General features: G+C 43.2%; 1 protein-coding gene across 2 annotated transcripts in view; it reads left to right on the top strand.

Annotated features, from left to right (window-relative positions):
- Positions 1 to 4741: 4741 nt before the first annotated feature.
- eps8l2 (EPS8 like 2) overlaps positions 4742 to 20401 on the top strand; it is a 59277-nt gene continuing 43617 nt past the window's right edge. For both annotated transcript variants that reach the window (XM_042341413.1, XM_042341414.1), the window contains exon 1: positions 4742 to 4884. The gene's annotated coding sequence lies outside the window, so the exon portion shown is untranslated. The remainder of the gene's footprint in view (positions 4885 to 20401) is intronic.

Here is a 20401-nt window from a genome sequence, read left to right on the forward strand (position 1 = left end):
CTGCCCCACAATAGGCAATCAGGCCTTTAGCCTCCGTGCCCCACCTTTTGGAACTCCATCCCACAGTCTCTTCACCTCGCCCCCTCCCCTTGCCTCCTTCAAGGCTCATCTCAAGACTACCCTCTTTGACAGTGCCTTTGGTCACATTCCTACCACTACCATTCTTGCTCCACTCCTCCTGATCTCCAACCCCCAGGTTGTGTCAAAATCCCTAACAGTGCAGCGTCTTGGGACGTCCTTCCGATGTGAAAGACACTATACAAATGTAATTTGTTGTTGATGTTATTGTGTCTCTAATCATCTGCCATCGACCCATCAGTTGTGCCCTGTTGTTTTCTCCACATCTTGCAAGTTTTGACCAGATGGGATCCGGTCTTTGATCTGCAAATTGACTCTTAGCATAGTGGGTTTATTTGTTTGGAAGAGGCCAGTGAGGTGGTTACTGCCAAATTCGTGATGCATTTATATCATTTACGCAGCTTGTTCCTGTACTTAGTTTCACTTCTTTCATCAGTTTAACATCTCTTATCTCCCACACAAGAGTCTCAGATAACAAGCTCTAACCTTTCATTTACCTCAGCCTTTTTGTTTACTTTGCCCATTCGTGCCTCAGTTGTACCTGTGTGAAGGACCTAATCCCCAGTGACTGCCCAATGACCACTTGGATGGCAGTGTGTGCTTGTTGTTGTGCTGGGAGACGATTGACACCCACTCACCCTGTCTGATCTCCTCAAACATTGCACCCAACGGACAAGGCAAAAAGGCAAACATTAAAGTTGTGAGAACTTTGACCGAGGAATGTGTAAATTTGGCTTTATTATCCACTGAAAGTACTAACAGGATATTGTGATAGTATTTGTACCCTTGCAATAAGATGCCTCAAGTGGCTTGGTTGCCTAATGTCTCTGTAACAGGTGACAGACAGATCGTGAGCTCAGGATATTAATAATTGTAATCCTTCCATTTGATGCAGCACCTTCCAATTTGGGAGAACATCTCAAAGCTTCAGAGGATTCGATTTACTTTACAGTAGATTCTGTGAAGCGCTTTGAGACTTCTCAACGACGTGATAAAACGCTATATCAAATGCAAGGATTATTATTATTATTTATGCTTCGTAGATGTCCTTTGCCAACTAGTTTAAGGATTTGGCTTGTGTGCAGCTGCGCGGGTGAGATGTTTGGGTGGAAGTATCTGGGAGCAGTTGTGAGCCTCATACTGTGCAAGATTTATTCCTACACAACACGGAATGGGCAAGATTGCTGAATGATTGTGACTGTGCCCCTGCAGATACTAAGCTACCCCTCCCCTCGCACTGTCAGGCTCAGAATATCTTCCCACACACTTCAACCACAAAGCAGCTGGCGTTTAGAGAATCTGTAAAACACAGATTAGGAAGGAAGCCAATTAATCATTCGCTCTAATTGCGCATTTTATTTTATTGCAAATGGTCAGACAAACACTGGTGGTCAGAAGCACCCTTTAAATATTTGAATTATAATTTTACTCTTTTAGGGAATAAATTTAAGATCATTACCATGACACCCCTCCCATCCCTTCCACCCCGATCCCGCCCCAAGATGAGACCAGTTAACTCAGCTCCTGTAACTCTACAAGCCTTGACGGGGGTAGTTGGACAAGCTTGCCAGACAGTGCTCTCAATGGCAAGCTATGCGGTTTTAGCTAGTTAGACTCCTAGCAGTTATCCCACACTCTTTGACCCCCTTGGTATTCGCCAACCTGCACCTAATACTCTCCAGGATTAGTTCAGCAGAGTGCATCCCTTCAGGGAGAGTGCATGCGCATTCCATTGCAGACACAGGAATTTCCATGCATAGGTGGGATGTGTGGAACTCTCAGTTTGGTTTGAATACTCTTAAGAATCGTGATAAGTGACCCGGCTGACCAAAACAAAGGCAGAGGTTCAAATTGATTTTACGCTGAGGGTTATTAACGTGTAGAATCCCTGATCAGAAGCAGTGGCTTGAAGCAGAGTTGCAATAGGTTTCAAAAGGGAATTGGACAAATGTGTTGAAAAAAGAATATAAAAGCGGAAAGGATAGGGGAGTAAATGCTGATTACCAAATAAAAGCCTTCAGAAATAACTTCACATATATACACAGCTGTGTTTAATTTGAAGCTAAAGAGAATCTTGATTCTCCTCCCTGTTCCTTGCTGTTTCCGAATTCAATGACAGATGTTGCTTTCAGTCACATTCTGAGCTTAAACTGACAGAATGTCCACGTCGCTGTAGCTTAGGCCAGGGTTCAGTTTATAGAGTGTGCATGTGTCCTACAGTTCCCCAAATAACATGCATGTTGTGGCTGTTTCTGGCACATTATTGTGCGCCAACTGGGTGTAGTTTTCGCCTATAAAATGCCATCTACATGCTATCTACATGCTATCTACATACTGCAGAAAACGTTTTTGAAGCACTTTGAGATGATTAAAGCTAGAAGCGAGTTGTAAGTTCCCGGTCAGTGCTGAGCTCGCCGATCTCAGCCAGCCGAGTAGGTGTTGCCCTATAATTACCCTCAGTGCCTCTGGGTGAGGGATGAGCTGTTGACCATTGCATTGTTTGCTATCACACAAGATCACAAGTTTGGTTCAGATAAGGATGTCATTTGCATTGTATTTGCATTATTTGCTATCACACACAAGTTTGGTTCAGATAAGGAAAGCCCTTCTGGTCCATTTGATCTTATCCTCGAGAAAATCCACCTTCCCATAATCCCATCGCTACATTTTCTTAAATGAATCCTTCCTAGAAATCTGTTTAGTGATTAGCTTTCTTCCAAGTGAAGAAATACTTTCTGGTATCAGCCCTGAATCTGGCCAACAGAACCTGTGTGTCCTCTTGTTCTACTGTCTTGATCCATCCCAAAGTATTATTCTGGGTTTATTTTTTCAATCCCATTTAAAATCTCATAGACCTCTGTAGTCCTCTCTGAGATCTCTCTTATCAAGACTGAATAGCCCTAATTATTGCTCATCATTCATTCCTCCAACGGTAAACTCCCTTTGCTCAGTCCCTGCTCTATCTGGCCCACCATCATCAGAGAAGCTTTCCACTCTCAGGAACTCCATCCCGCCGACTTGCTCCCTCCCTCACCTCGTTTAAAATTGGATCCAAGACCCATCTCTTTGTCTGCACTTTTGGTCACTTCCCTCCACCAATTTGCGCTTCTATAGTTATGTAAAGTAGTAGTTTGGGACATCTCCAAGCCTTGGTGTCCCCAAGCTTTGGCCTTTGCTAACTTCTGCCTAATACTTTCCGGCAGGTGAGCAGTGCGTCCTTCCAAGGAAATAAAGGAAAGTTCCAGGTAAAGAGAAATTTACATGCAAATGTGGAGCCTTTTGTCGGTCGAGATGTGAGTTTCTGTGTGTGAAATCTATTGAAAGAAATTTACCATGAAGTCGTTTGTGACAAAATTGTCACTACATTAGATGCCGGGACCATGATCATTAAAATGTCATAAATAAATAAAACCCACTTTTTTTATTTTTGACTTTTCAAAGAATTTCGAAATCTCTTACATTTTTAGAAATCTCTAAACAGTCCACTTCAATAGATTCATTTTCAGCCCCAAACTCAGGTAAAATAACAACGATATTCCACCTGAGTATAGTTTTACTCGATTTGTTTAGTATTTACATTTACATTTGCATCTATATTTGATATATCATGTCATCGAGATGTCTCTAAGCTCTTCACAGTATATACTGTAAAGTCATTTGATTATGTGTTTTGTCGAGAGTTTGGCGATTTATATTTATTGATAATAATAACACAATCATCCTTGTATTTGGTACAGCACCCTTCACATCAGGAGGATGTCTCAAAGATCATTGTAAAGTGTGGTGCCTGAAGGCTGTCTAGATTTTTAGATGCAACCTTAAAAATAAATAAATATTAATAATTTGGTCACTCAATCCACGACTGTTTGTGGGACACAGCCATGCTCAATTGGCTGCCGTGTTTCGCCCACCAAATACACAGTCAATACACTTTGCAGTATATCCTGTGAAGAGCTTTGAGACTTCTCAATGACGTGATAAGACGTTATATCAAATGCAAGGATTATTATTGTTATTATTATTAATTTTGAAGCTGCTTCTATTTTCTGTAAATTATTTCGAGAAGCAGAAAAGTGAAAGTGAAGACTGAAAAAAAAACTCTTCGCAACCCCCACCCTCTCCCTCGCCTCATTCAAGGCTCGTCTCAAGATATTTCTCTTTAATTGTGCTTTCGGACACCCTCAATGTTTCCGACCCCAAGTGATGTGTCCTCCTGACGTGAAAGGCACTATACAAATGTAATTTTGTTTTGCATTTTGTACCGTATAAATGTGATTTTCCTGTTGCTGTGGTTGAAAACCAACAGTTTGCCCAATCCCACTGGCTCTGAAATGTGAATTCCCCTCCCCTCCCCTCCCTCCCTCTGCTTAGAGAATGTCTGATCCACTGGAATGGTGAGTTTCACTGTGGTCTGTTTCATTAGCAATATGTAACCTGCTTGCCTTATTTCAGCTCCTCCCACCTGTAAGCCTGACATGTAACCTGCAGAGAGAGAGAGAAAGAGAGAGAGAAAGAACAAGCAAGCCAACAGCAAACTAGGCAAGAAATGCTCCTGATCAACTTAATCTTTCTGCATCGATTTTAAAAAAACAGAGAGATAATAATCCAAGATAGAGCAGACATCTGCGGGCTGATTGCCTTGTCCCTCTTCTTGTTCCAGGTCTGATACACTGTGCGGGAGTAAAGTTCCCCAAATAAGAATCCAGCAGCACTGGTCTTTTAAAGTCTCAAAGTCAGCAGTGACAGGTTTCGATGGTGGAGGAGTCAGTGTAAACAGCTTGCGGTTCACGGCTGGCTGATTTGCTGGTGAGTGACTTATTCCTGTTTTAAAGCGCAGCTTGTTCTCTGCACTTGCTTGCTTGCGAAGTGCGGATTAAGTTTATTGCAAGTTTACGAACGAGTTTCAAGACAGCATTTAAAGGGCTTTTGCAAATGAAAGGAACTTTCTCCCACCACAACCCCAACATCTGATCTCTAGGCGAGAGTGAGTACATTGTTCTATATTAATTTTTTTTAGAGAGTTTTCCATTAATATTAGTTTTATATTAATTGTTTTTGATTGTGTTACCGGTCATGCGCTATTTTTATTTCTCTTCCCCCCACCCCTTTCCCTTCCCCCATCTCTGCTCTCCTGGTGATATGTGGCTCTGTTGACCTGAATTGCATTGTCTGAAAGTCAAATCTGTCCACCTCTCAATTTGCCTGAAGCAGAACAAATGACACAGTAATAATAATAATCCTTGCCTGAGCACGTCGTCGTTTGTCTCAAAGTGCTTTCACATAAAGTGTGGTAACTCTGTATCTGTAGGTGAATCAAACAGGGTTTTGATATTAACACAATCACACAGCCTGATTGGGGTGGGCTGAGCATACAGTAACTGAGGATATAGGAACTAAGGATTCCGAAAATGCAGTTTGTTGCACTGGGGATGTTCGAAAACTCCTGAGTAGCCCCCGTGATTGCCTCCCGATGCTTACCACCCTGTGTAGCCTAGTTCAGAAGTTCCAGTTAAGCCCCAACATTGCTTTTAAATGTGTCGAGGTTTTATGCTTTTTCTAACCCCCCCCACCCATCGCACCTCCCCAACAAATCTCCCCCCACACCCCAATCTCCCACACACACAAATCTGATTCCTCCATTTTACATGACAATCCCGAGCTCTTTGGAGGAGTGTATCACTGAACCTGAGACACACAGATATTTCCATGGCTTTATAGCATCTGTGTCCCACTACCTCTTTTTCTCCATATCCCGAATGCATATCTGGTTCTTATTTGAATGGCGAGTTTGCTATAAAGGGATCTGTTCTTTAGGCCGGTTTCCCCCCAAATTGTTGATTTGTACCATAGATTGTGCACAGATACCTCTCCCCTGCTGGGTGTTGAGGCTGCCGGTCGGATATTGAAACTGAGATTGGGGTCCTAGTGGAGTAGGTAGAAATCGACAGCGCAGAAGGAGGCCATTCAGCCCAGCGAGCCTGCACTGGCTCTCAGAGCAAGGGGATCAATTAAATCCCATCTTATCCCCAAACTCTTTCAAGCCCCTCTCCTTCATATAAATCCTTGCATTTAATACAGTGCCTTTCACACCGAGAGGACATATTTTGTGGGCGAACTCTGCAGCCAGCGTCCCACAAACAGCCATGGAGTGAGCGACCGATTTGTTTGGGAGATTGTTGGCCAGGGCACTTTACGCTATATCCTGTGAAACGCTTTGAGAAATCTTGACGATGTGAAAGGTGCTATGTCAAACGCAAGGAATATTATTATTATGAGGTGGATGACCAGTTGTAGGACTCTGGATTCTAGTACATGTTTGGTAAAAATATCCACTGATTGCATTGGGTAGTACAGCGGTCTCCAGGGAGTGACGTCGGAGGTCAATGATAGACGTGGCCTTGGCTGGAGATCTTGATCCTGAGGTCACAGTGAAAGCATTGTGTCTGCGTCTAATCTCGTTCCACGCCAAACCCCTCACAGTGCCTTCATCAACACACTAGCCTGGCGTAACACTGAGACTGAAGTACAGCGAGGAGGTTGTATCACGCGAGCGTAATAAAGTAATCTGCCCTTTATGGAGACTGCAATTAGCATTGGAGTGCGTCACAAATGACTATAATACCATTCACCTTTGGTTGTGTACTTTATAGCTTGTACTCTGTCAGCTCTGCAACTCTCATCGACCACTTAATCCTGCAAATGTCAATATCTAACCATTAAGAACATTAAGAACACAGGACATAGCAGAGTGTAATGTTTTGGGTTTATACCACTATTGTTGCTATGGGAACAAAACGCACCCACACAGTAAGGGATGGCAGCAAGAGATTGCAAAGTTGTTATTCCTGTTCAAAACGATGGCTCGACTTCTGCTGAGGATCTGAACAGTGACCTGGGAGCTTGAACAGCTTACAGCTGTCACCTAAGCTTCGAGTTATCGTTACAGCTTGGTAATCATTCCCTTCAGCTACACTCTGCTCGATGACTACCCGTAATTTTTGGCTTATGTTCTAAAGTGACACAACTGTTCAGCACCTTGGGACGTCCTCCCGACGTGAAAGGCGCTCTATAAATGGAATCTTGCTGTTGTTGTTGTTAAACCTCACCCCGCATGCTGTGTCGCAGCCCCAAAGCTGTGTGTTTGTTGTGTACGAGTGTGTATATGTGGGGGTGTTGTGTGGGTGTGTGTGTGTGGAGAGGGGTGTTGTGTGTGTGTATGTGTACGAGGGGATGGGAGGTGTTGTGTTTCTTCGGTGGGGCTATTGTGAGTGTGTGGGTTGGGGGTTGTTGCATGTCTATGGTGGGGATATTGTGTGTGTGTGTGTGGCGGGAGGGGTCATGTGTGGGTTGCATGTGTGCGTGTGGTGGGGGTGTCATGTTCTATGGTGGGGGTGTCATGTGTGGTGTGTGGGAGTTTGTGTAGGAAGCGTACGTGTGCGTGCGATGTGGTGTGTGTGTGTGGCATGTGTGTATAGGGTGTGTGTGTGTATGTGATGTCCACTTTGCCTGCTTCCTATTGAGAGCCCCCAATTAATTTTTCTTGGGCGGTGATTCTTATGCCAGACAGAAAGAGGTGGCCTTTTCATCCCCTTTGCTTTCTCCCTCTTCTTCCATCCTCTGTGGGTGATTATAAAGGGCTAATGAAAGGTTCGGTTGGACTAAATCAGTTGACACCTTGGCCAAATGGGCATTCTCTCAGCATGAGTCAAGTCAGTGTCACATTTATTGTTCATCGGCTACTATGAATAGAATGATCACATTACATCCTTATAATGCGATTTCATAAGAATCCTTCCATTTAATACCACGTCTTATCACATCGGAACATCTCAAAGCATTTCACAGAATTTTCTTTGAAGTGTCTGTGTATTTATAGATGAGAACAGCAAACTATTTGTGCCCAGCAATGTCCCACCAACAACCATGAAGTGAATGATCAATTTTTCATCTGGGGGATTGTTGGCCAGGACACCAGGAGAAACTCCCTTCTCTTTTCAAGTTGTGCCATGGGATCTTTAACATCCACCTGAACAGGCAGATGGAACTTGGTTTCACGTGTCATCTGTTGTGCAATGCTCCCCCAGTTCTATATTGGAGATCAGCCTGGACAAAGTCCCGATGTGGGTGGTGAGAGTGTTATTACCTGAGCCAGGCTGATATCTCGTTGTGTAACACAAAGATCCCTGGTTTTCAATGGTGAATGTAGGTAGATCCATAAGCATTGAAAAGCGATTTGACTTTTGTGAAAGGGGCAACACAGCTGAACCCAATGCTGCTTTAATCAAAATACGCACTCCCTGCGTGGAGGGAATTATATAAGTGCAAGTTGTTGCTGTATCAGGGTCTCCCTTCTTTTCCTCCTCTTTAACCATGGGCATTGAGGCCAATGGGGGAGAGGGGGAGGTGACCATAGGTGCAGTCGAAGAGATAGGTTTTCAGGTGGGATTTAAAGATGGGGTGAGCGGAGGGATTGAGTAACAGAGATTAGAGATTTAGTGCCTGAAGCTGCAGCCACCAATGATGGTGCAGAGGGATCAGGAGATGCCTGTGTTGAGTGAGTGAGATGGGCAGAGGAGTGGGGTACAAGCAAGTCAGAGAGGTAGGGAGGTGCTGGAGGGCAAGGATCTTGAGATCAATCTACTCAGATTATCAGCGAAAAGCTTTGAGATGCTTCAACGTCATAGACTCTGCACAGTTTATTGCTGTAAAGAAACCGAGGTTTGTTGCATTATTTAAACCATTGCCAAGTTTGTGGCATCCACAAGGCAGCTCCACTGATGCAGGGAGGTTCATGGCAAAGCTGTGAAGCTTGGGGTCGCTCTGACAGTGAGACAGAGGCCTTTGTTTTTCGATCGACAGCAAGTTCGGTTAGCACGCCGAGCAGAAAGGGACTTTAACCCTTCCTCTCCCAGCGAGTCAGCATCCCTGCTGCCACTCGCCTTGTGAAGAGCGTGTTGAAAGCGAAGGGGGGGCAAATTAAGTAGATAAGAAATCAGGAAATTTCCCGAGAGCCTCCCCCCACCCCTCACCGATTGGCTGCCGATGCTCACCGCCCTGTGGCATTTAAACGCGCGGATGTTTTATGCACCGCTCCCCCTTCCCCTCCCATAAATCTCCCGCTCTCAACAAATCAGTGCCCTCCCCCATATCAGCCCCTCTTCTACTGGATTCAGTTTCTCCCCCCCTCCCCACATGAATCTGGACCCATATTTTACGTAACCAACCCAAGCCCTTTCCATCCTGAGCCCAGTCCATCAATGGTTGAAAGTGTCTCAGTTGTGGGACCAGCTGAAAGGTCCATATCGCCAAAGCAGGATATTGTGCAGGGCTTGGGATCGGTGACACTTGTACAGAAAACAAATACAGTTACAAGAGAAAGAGACGCCCTTTAATGCCAGCCACTGAAACAGTCCTTTGAAAAGTTAATAGCCTCTTGCCTGTGCTTTGTCTCTCGCTCTTTCGTCCCCTGTTCTCCGGTTTCCCTCTGGCTCCTGTTGTATTGCAGATCCCCTGTGCCAGTGTCTCTCCAGTCCATGCTTTATGTATGAGCCAGAACAGTATGTATCGGCACAAGGTAGAAATTGACCCTCCCTTCAGTGTGTGACTGTTGGTCTCAGAGGGAGGGATGGTGTCTTTATTCGGCTATTGAATTATTTTTAGCTGCTGTTGGGCCGGGTGGGAGGGTTGGTAATACATTATGTGCTACTTTCTTGGGGGTGGGGTGGTGGGCGGGGGGTTGGGGAGTGAGAGGGTAGTGGTCACAACAGAGCCTGTCATTACCTGACATGTATATACAGCTATAACAACGACTTGCATTTATATAGCGCCTTTCACACAGGGCAGCTTCTCAGAGCGCTTACCAGTAGTGGAACCTCACGCTGTTTAAAAGGTCAAATACAGAAACACAATCACTAGACACAGTAATTCATGAAAAGTGTTTTGAGACATCTCAGCAAATTGACAGGTGTTTTATCAAAATGTAAGGATTATTATGGTTCTATATATACTGTCACCTTCCCCCTCTCTTGCTTGGCATCTTCATAAAGCGCACCAAGACGTTATCCTTCGTGACGGATACTAAATGCAAGTTGTTCCATTTTATTCTCAAATGCTTTGCCCACATATCTATGGGTTTCCCAAACTTGTTTAGATAACCAGACCAGGGCTTTGAGACAAATTGAAAGTTAATATTATGCAGAACTGCGGAAAAACAGATTGAAACCAAATTAAAACTGGATGTTGCGAGAATTATTCAAAATGTTGCATTACTTTAAATCTTAAGACAGTAGGCTAAAAGCTAAGAGAACCAGAAATCCGGACATTTGCTCAAATTATCCCAAAGAGGATTACATAGGGGTAAATTCAAAACAAATCTGCAGAAACACTATTTCAGTGAGTGAGTAGTAAATGTACGCAACAGGCTCCCTGGGGAGACGGTGGGAGCAGAAAGTGTTGATTCTATCAAAAGTAAATTAGATAGATTTATTTTAGGAAATAATATCTTGGGATACAGTATATAGTTTGGGAGATGCATATGACTGCCAGGATGGTGGAAGGCAAATTGGATGGACCTTGGTCTTATTTCGTCTAGCAACTCTTATGTTCATATCCCCTTTAGCTACAGCAACATTTTTTTCTTACAGTTTTAGTTTAGAAATTAAAACAAAATTTAAAATATATATACATTGGTCATCAGGAAGTGATGTCAGCAGCCACCTCATGGCCTGTAAGGCAGACATGTTTTAGCCTGAGAACCTGGGTGTACTGAGCTTTCGGTGTTTTGTACTACAGTATACCTGTGCTATAAGGGGGCAGGTGCTCAATTGTAACGTGTTCCAACAGAGTCGCTCTGTATATTAGCATAATCAATATGTTCACTTTAATCACAATGCTGGCCAGTCACTCCATAGCTGTGGGGTATTGCTACGTGCAAACTGGCTGCCTCGATTCACCCACAAAATACACAGTCACTCCACTTTATAGTATTACCTGTGTAGCGCTTTGAGACATCACAACGACATGATAAGGTGCTATATCAGATACAAGGATTATTATTATCAATGTGTTGCCCTCAGTCTTTAAATAGGTAATACCACTGTCTTGTATGTCTTGCCTTGAAGAGACCATCATTGGGCTCTACGATCCAGTACTTGACTTGTTGCCTTAGAGTTTTCCCAAAATGCTGTATGAGTAAATATTGCATAATAACGCACAGGATCCCAATTGGCTGTTGATTTGGCTGTTGGGAATTCCAAGATAGCTTTACAGCATTGCTAATAATGAGAGATCCTTGCATAATTGTTGTAAAATGTGCCATGATTCAGCCAGTTAATTGACTTCTTCATTTTTAAGAAGCATGTGAACTCCACCCAAGAGATATTGCAAACAAGTCATAGGCGATTATTTCAAGATAAAACCAAACAAAATAAACACATTTATTTCCTTGAACCATTTGTGATTCTCCTGTGTGCTGTGTCTCATGGGTTCAGTATGGGAGATTGCAAGGGCAGAAGGCAATGTAGTCTAATGTAAAAATAATATTGGTCACCGTAGTGTAGGAGTCTATTGTGTCTCTTCAGACACTGTGGCGTTTCGGAGAATGTGGTAAGTGGGAGCATTGCAGTACGGCTGGCTTGAATCCTGCTCTTGTGTCCTCTTGGCCTGTGTCATGCTTGTTCCAACTTGTAATTGACCGCCTTAACTTTGACTGAAATAGAGGAATATAGTTGCATTGCAGCAAGTATTGCCCCCAGCAGCCTTCAGGCCTGATGTGTTTTTGTAGCTATTGTGTATCTTTGGCTTTGAGTTTAGAAACGCAGGATTCACCGCAGGGCAGTAATGCTCAGCATTAGATAATCATGGCGATTTGTGTTTGAACCCAGGGCTTTCAGTTGTTGGGAAAAATGAATTCCGGGTTCGATCAAAAGACTCGACAAATACCAAATATGGCGTGACACACAGTTGAGTGCTTTATTTCGATACCCAACAGGTAATATCAATCTACAATACAAAGAAAAGTAAATGATCCAATAAGCAATACAAGAATACAATGATTATATCAAAGTATAACGATTATACTTGACTATTATATTAAAAACACATTGGTTACATGCAGTTAAGAAATACTCATACTACCAGTTTAATGGAGTCAGCAGCAGCAGCTCTTCATCTTCCTTCTCTTGAGCCCGAGCAGCTTAGTGATATATGGCGTCCCTCTGATCTCTGCTCCCGGACTGACTATCTCCCTCTAACATACTCTTTTTATCCAGATTTTGGGGTTGTTTTTCCCAAATTCTGCACGTCTCTCCTGACCTTTGGTCTGACCAGACAAGATAATTGATGTTTTTCTAAAACATGTCTTCCTTTCAGTTACCTCCCTAAGTCCTGTTTGTGCAGGAGGCCCATAAGGTTGGCTTCAACCTTGATGTATCAAGGATACATCTGTCTGCTAATCTCTACTCTTCCAGCTTGATTCTTCCTTTCTCACTCATTAACTCATACTAATTGGTCTAGTTATAATGAAAAACCTCCCGACTATAACATGTATCCTGGACCAAGGTTACCTGGTTTTCTTCTGTTTTCCCTCCTTTAGCCAATGTATGCACATTTTGAGCACACATCTGTCTGTTACCCCAGCTAGTGTTTCTCTATTTCTTCTAATTGCTTCTTTTGAGATTCTATCTGACTATTGTCCTGATTCATTGCTGACAACCTCCAACATGCACCATCTGAGAGTACTGTATTGGTACTACCTTCAACATCCTGCTGATTCTCCACAATCAACAATCAAACATATGGATTAACATAGAAGAGAACAATCTTTTTATCATACATTTTATATTGATACCATTTTCATACATTTTATATGGATACAGTCTTCTCCCAACACAGTGAACGTCGAGGTCTGATGACACTCTTGTTGCAAACCGTTTTTTATAACAATAACAAAACACAACAAAATTACATTTGTATAGCGCCTTTCACATCGGGAGGACGTCCCACTGCTTAAACTTTGCTCTTTAAAGGTGTTGCTCCCCCTGTCCCTGTTAAAACTACTGGAGAACCCATTTTTTACAATTGCCCATTGACAAAACTAAAATCATAGAATATTACAGCACAGAAGGAGACCATTCGGCCCATCGTCCGTGTGCCAGCTCATTGGAAGAGCTATCCAATCAGTCCCATTCTCCGCGCTCTCCCATATCCTTGCAAATTTTTCCTTTTTAAGTACCTATCTAATTCCCTTTTGAAAGTTGTTATTGAATCTGTTTCCACCACCCTTTCAGACAGTGCATTCCAGACTGTAACAACGCTCTGTGTAAAGAAAAAAAAAGTCCTCTCATCTCCCCTCTGGTTCTTTTGCCAATTATCATAAATCTATGTGCCCTAATTACTGAACCACCTGCTAGTTGCAATAGTTTCTCCCTATCTCTCAATCAAAACCCATCATAATTTTGAACACCGCTATTAAATCTCCCCTTAACCTTCTCTGCTCTAAGGAGAACAATCCCAGCTTCTCTAGTCTCTCCCCATAACTAAAGTCCCTCATTCCTAGTACCATTGTGGTAAATCTCCTCTGCACCCTCTCCAAAGCCTTGATATCCTTGGGGATATCAAGGCCTTGAAGAACATAAGAACATAAGAATTAGGAGTAGGAGTAGGCCATTCGGCCCCTCTAGCCTGCTCTGCCATTCAATAAGATCATGGCTGATCTATTCTAACTCCACCTCCGCCTTATCCCCATATCCCTTAATCCCTTTATCCACAAGAAATCTATCAATCTCAGGACAGAGCATCTATAGCCCTTTGGGGTAGAAAATTCCATAAATTCACTACCCTCTGAGTGAAGAAGTTTTTCCTCAACTCAGTGCGAAAGGGATTACTCCTACTTTTAAGCCTGTGATCCCTGGTTATAGTTTCTCCAACCAGGGGAAAAAGTCTCCCACTATCTATTCAGTCGTGTCCTTTTAATAATCTTATAGGTCTCTATAAGATCACCTCTCATTCTTCTAAATTCTAGAGAATATAGGCCTAAATTGCTCAACCTATCCTCATAACTCATCCCTTTCATCCCTGGTACCAACCTAGTGAATCTACTTTGTACCCCCTCCAAGGCGAGTACATCCTTTCTTAAATAGGGAGACCAAAACTGCACACAATACCCTAGGTGCGGTCTCACCAGGGCCCTGTACAGTTGCAGCAAGACTTCCCTACTCTTATATTCTAACTCTTTTGTAACAAATTCCAACATACCGTTAGCCTTCCTAATTGCTTGCTGTACCTGCAAACTAACTTTTTGTGACTGGTACAAGGACACCCAAGTCCCTCTGAACACTAACACTCTCTAATCTCTCCCCTTCTAAAAAATAATCTCTGTTTTTGCCACCTAGGTGGATGACCTCACACTTCCCTACATTATACTTCATCTGCCACCTATTTGCCCACTCACCTAGCCTAACTATATCTCGTTGCATTTTTTTAATGTCATCCTCGGTGTTTACTCTCCCTTCTAGTTTAGTGTCATCCGCGAATTTGGATATATTAAGTTCGATGTCCTCATCTAAATCGTTGATGTAGATTGTAAATAGTTGAGGCCCAAACACATTAATCCCACACTTTTAAGGTCACAGTGACTAAAGTGATGGCGCAATAAATGGAAATGGGAAGAGAATCTAATGTAGGATGTTTCAATCACAGGCCATCTTGATTGTTACACTCGGATGGGAGTCTCTTCTATAACATAGGTTGGGTTACAGGCACTAGTTCGGTTTTGCATATCTCTGGTGATAGTCTTTGTCAGCATTACTGTTGGCATAGCCAGATCCTTGGGGTTTGAACCAATGAAGGCATGGGAGTAAGCAGCAAAGTAATGGAGACCTTGGTTTAGCATTTTGTCCAAAGGACAGCACCTTCAACAATGCTGCCCTGCCCCGTCACTGCACTGGAGTATCAGCCTAGACTGTGAGTTAGCTCAAAGTCTGCCTGTGTGGGACTTGAACCCACAACCTTCGGACTCAGAGGTGAAAGTATTACCAACTGAGCAAGGCTGATATCTATGCTAGTGCTTGTTTCTACCTGTTAGGTTCTATCTATGAATGACTCCTATAGCAAACCAGCACCAGGAGACACTCAGCGAGTCTAACTGCACAGAACTGATTTTTTATGGTTCTGTAGCAGAGCTGGAAGTCAGCACATGACCTTGACTTGTCCTCTGTTTTCTCCGTCGCACAGGTGTAAGACTGAAACCAAAATTGCCACTCTACCTGGTAAGTCATGCACTGAATGCCCTTGAAAAGTCAGCCAAGGGAGAGTCAGTTTGCACTCTGGGACTTTGATTTAATACCAAACTGTAGGTCATGCTGGCACAAGCCAATTCTTTTCAATTTTCAATTCTTCCCTGCCGACTAGAGAATTACTATGGTCCTGGCATTAGGGTGACAATACATCCCCGATTTCTGGGGACAGTCCCCGGATGAGGTTTTGTGTCCCTGGGGCCAAATTTACTCTGTTCAAGTGCAGCAACAAACTAAGCAAGAGAATAAAATTCTAAAACCGATACACTCATCAGAGAATTACAGTACTTGTGTACTTATCCATTTGTTATGTGTAAGTCATATAAAATCCAACTTATACATAACTTTACACAACTCAGATATGATGCCATGTAGGCAAGTTTCTCATAAATCATACTTTGCATAAGTCATCATAAATGTATGGTCCCAACCGATACGACTTATGAGAAGTTTACTGTAATAATAATCTTGCATTTGATATTGCGTCTTATCGCATCATCAAAGTCTCAAAGAGCTTCACAGGACATACTGTAAAGTGGATTGACTGTATATGCAGCAGCCAGTTCCGCACAGCAATGATCCACAAACATCCACGGAGTGAGTGATCAATTTTTTTTATTTGCGGGATTGTTGGCCAGGACACCGGGGGAGAGGAACTCCCATCTCTGACCCAGAGGTGAGACAGTGACCAACTGAGCCACGTTGGCACCTGACCCTAGGGGAAATCAGAAGGAAGGAAATCAATCTGAAGTTGGAACTGGCAGAGGGCCCTGGTTATGAACATGCGTGATTGTTGCAATAATAATGGTTTCTGATCAGCCTGAAGATTCTTTTCACTTTACAAGCTCCAGATATCGCAGGTGAATAGTTTAAGCATTGCTTTCAAAGTCCATGATATCATCTGACCTGACCAGTTTGGAAACTGGTCTGCAGTATTGCAGTGATTCATTAACAGGCATGTCTGAATGGTGCTTAGTTAACATACCTATCACTCCATTAGCAGTTTGCATAAAAACCCTTATAGACCCATTCTATCGATTTCCCCAATAGCTTTTTTGGGTCAAAGCACCACCTGGTGCAGGTAGAGGAGTGCTGCACAGTCAAAGAAGCCGTCCTTCGGATGAAACATTAAACTGAGGCCCTGCCTGGCTATACAGGTGGATGTTAAAGATCCCATGTCACCATGTGGAGTCCTGTAGCTCAGCGGTTAGAGCACGTGCTTTGTAAGCGAGAGACCTGGGTTCAATTCCCGACAGGATGAAACCTTGGGCAAGTTTCCTTACTCCACACGCCTGATAATAATCCTTCAAACAAAATAATAAATTGGTCATTTCAATCCACAACTGTTTGTGGGACACTGCTGTGCGAAATTGGCTGCCGCATTTTGCCCACAAATATACAGTCAATTCACTTTACAGTCTATTCTGTGAAGCTCTTTGAGATGTCTAGAAGATGTGAAAAGCGCTATATCAAATGCAAGGATTATTATTATTATTATTCGAAAAGAGAAGAGAATTTGTCCCCTTGTCCTTGTCAACAATTTCCCCAGATGACGTGAAAGGTGCTGATATAAATGCAATCATTTGTTGCTGTAAGGATTAACATTATTTTATTGTTATCACTGAGATCATTGGATGAAGCTCAGTGGAACGAATGTAAATAGGAGATGATTACTTCTGGAGACTCCCACTACATTCCAGGGTGGATGCTGTGTCCTTCCTTCAATACCGGTTTCACCACATACCACAGACAGGTGGAAATTGGTTTTCAGGGCATTATTTCAGGGTGAGTCATGCACATAGCATCTGAAATCCAGTTCAGCAGTTCAGCTTCCATATAAAATTCCTCTTCTAATTTCATCCACCAATTTACATGCCCCTACCTACCTACACCAGTGAAGCAGAATCCTTGTCTGATGCTCATCAATGTACCACAAAAGTTACAAGCTCTTAGATGAGATCTCCAGCCCTGTGCAGTTGTCGGGGAAGCATTTTCTCTCTGCTCACTCAAGCTGAAACCCAATGGCAGATGCTCTTTTTGCCCCCCCCAACCGCCCACCCTAGTCCAAAATGGGGGCACAGAACAGAGTAGGGTGGGATTGTTGCTCAAACCCTGAGGCAGGCTATGGCATTGATTAAAATCTCGTCGAAAACCTTATTGATGATAATAATAATAATCGAGAGGACATCACAAAGCACTTATGATAAAATAGTGACTGTATTTTGTAGCCGAATGCAACAGGCAAGTTGCAGCATTTGACCTCAGTGAACACTGAACACCCCAGGGCACTGTTGGAAAACAAAGGAAGTTTGCCCCAGTGTCCTGGCCAACAATCCACCAGAATAATTATCCCTTCACTTCATTCCTCTGTGTGGGACCATGCTGTGCGAACTTTTGACTGCCTCATTCGCCTACAAAAAACGCATCCACTACAGTTGACAAAAATTCGCTACAGAACAACTTTGTGGTGTTTTGTCATTATAGGTACTATATGAAATTGTAGGTGTTGTTATTATAGTACAGTATTATACATCAAAGGAATCTTGTGGGAAATTGTTTGGGTAGGCAATATGGACAAATAGCTTGCTCCTGGCAAAATAATCAAGTTTAGTCGGAAGTCTCTAAGAGGCTGGTTGGGAATCCAGCACGAGGATGTGTGTCTATTGTGACTTTGTTTAATGAAATGATGATAATCCTTGCATTTGATCATGAAGCTGAGACGTCTCAAAGCGCTTCATAGAATATACTGTAAAGTGAATTGACTCTGTTTTTTGTGGGCAAAATACGTGGATTGAGCGACCACTTTTTTTTAAAAAGGATTATTACACCCCACCGATGAAGCGATACACCAATCAACTAAGAACAGGTTTCCTACTTACTGCTCGGTAAACAGAGATGTGTGCAGCAGGGAAACTTGCCTAAGATTTTGCCTTGCCCGGGAATCGAACCCAGGTCCTCTCACTTGCTCAGTGAGCGCTCTAACCACTACGCAACAAGACTCCATATTTGTGGCTTTCAGAATGTACCCTCCATATTTTCTTATCTTCAGATGAATAGGTGGTATCAGCCCCCACCCCCCACCAAACCCCACCTGACTGCTCCAACCACGTCCTATATTTCTCTGTTGCCATCGATACTTACAGACAGCAACGGCCTCGACCACATTCCCCCCACGTCTCCTGAGTTATGAGCAATCAATGACTCATGGTTCTCATCAGGATCTATCACCTCACATCTCTCTATTCTTGTGCTAATTCGAGCTTCTGCTCAATTATCAAACTTTTTTATTCATCTCCTTTTCAACCTCATTCTGTCAGACCATGATGTCCTGCTTTCACAGGAAAGGTTCACAGGTTTGTTAAATTTAACGTTTAATACAGGTTTTCAAATTATGAGAGGTTTTGATAGAGTAACTAAGGAGAAACTGTTTCCACTGGTGGGTGGGTCAGTATCCAAAGTACACAGATTTAAGATAATTGGCAAAAGAACCAGAGGGGAGATAAAGAGACATTCTTTTACGCAGTGAGTTGTTACGATCTGGAATGCACTGCCTGAAAGGGTGGTGGAAGCAGATTCAATAATAACTTTCGAAAAGGTTGCAGAGCTATGAGGAAAGAGCGGGGGAGTGGAACTAATAGGATAGCTCTTTCACAGACCCGCACAGGTAGGATGGGCAGAATGGTCTCCTTCTTTGCTGTAAGATTCTATGATATATCAGCCTTTCTTTAAAAGAGCTATAGAAAAATGGCTTCCAATTTAAGACAGTTCTACACAATCCTAAATTATTAGACAAAAGGAGTCCTGTAGCTCGGTGGTTAGAGCACTCGCCTCGCAAGCGAGAGACTTGGGTCTGATTCCCGGCAGGGCGAAACCTTGGGCAAGTTTTCTTACTCCACACGCCTGATTATAATCCCTCAAGAACAAAAAAAAATAAAATTGGTCACTTCAATCCACAACTGTTTGTGGGACATTGCTGTGCGCAATTGGCTGCTGCGTTTCGCCCACAAATATAAAGTCAATTTACTTTACAGTATATTCTGTGAAGCGCTTTGAAAGGAAGGTCTTGAGATGGGCCTTGAAGAGGCAAGGGAGGGTGCGAGATGGAAGGTCTTCAGAATGGAGTTCCAGAGGGTGGGGGCAGACAGGCTGAAGGCCCGATTACCAATAGTGGGACAGGCAGGGTGGGGACGTGGAGCCTGTGCTGCAGAGAGATCGTACAAGTTGGTGAAGTCAACAGTCATATGGTGAAAAAGTTGTTTTGAGAGTGACACTGTCTGTGTGTGCGTGTGTGCGTGTCTGCATGCACACGTGTGTGTATGTGTGGAATGGAGGAATCAGCACGTCTGACACATGTATACACCAATGTGGTTCGGATAAAGAAATCATCAAGAAATACTCTAGACCGTCCGTACTAACCAGCTAGTTAGTCTTCAGATCAAGTTCATTCGTTTCGGTATGTTGCCTGCCTGGTATGCTCGCTGGATTAATCCATTCTCCCTCCCTGCATAGTTTTGGGGGAAGGGGGGGGAACCCTGTCAGCCAAATTGTTATAGAAGTTAATTAATAACATGACTCCTTTGACTCGCATACCTGATAGCAGCAGTGCAATGTTATTCAGAATGATGTGGGTGTTATGTGAACATTAACCCATTGCCATGTAGTAGGGTGCACGCCCATAGATTCCTTCCCCTTCACTTCCTATGGGGCGTGTGGATGCCATTAATGAGCGCATAATCTGCTACCCATCTGCCAATCCTTCCTGAGTGCAGTCAATTTAGAAGCATACAATAGACCGTTCGTTCAGCCTCTCAAGCCTGTTCCGCCATTCTATAAGTTCACAGCCGATCTGTATCTCAAGTCCAATTACCCACCCTTGTCCTATATCCCTTAATACCCTGAACTAACAAATATCTATCCACCTCAGTCTTGAAGATGTGAATGGATCAATCTTTACCTTTAATACAGCTCTTTTCATGTTGGGAGGACTCTCAAAGTGTTCTGCAGGCTATAATAATAATAATCATGGTTGT

This window comes from Callorhinchus milii, unplaced genomic scaffold (assembly GCF_018977255.1).
Source record: "Callorhinchus milii isolate IMCB2004 unplaced genomic scaffold, IMCB_Cmil_1.0 Scaffold17, whole genome shotgun sequence".
Taxonomy (NCBI): Eukaryota; Metazoa; Chordata; class Chondrichthyes; order Chimaeriformes; family Callorhinchidae; genus Callorhinchus; species Callorhinchus milii.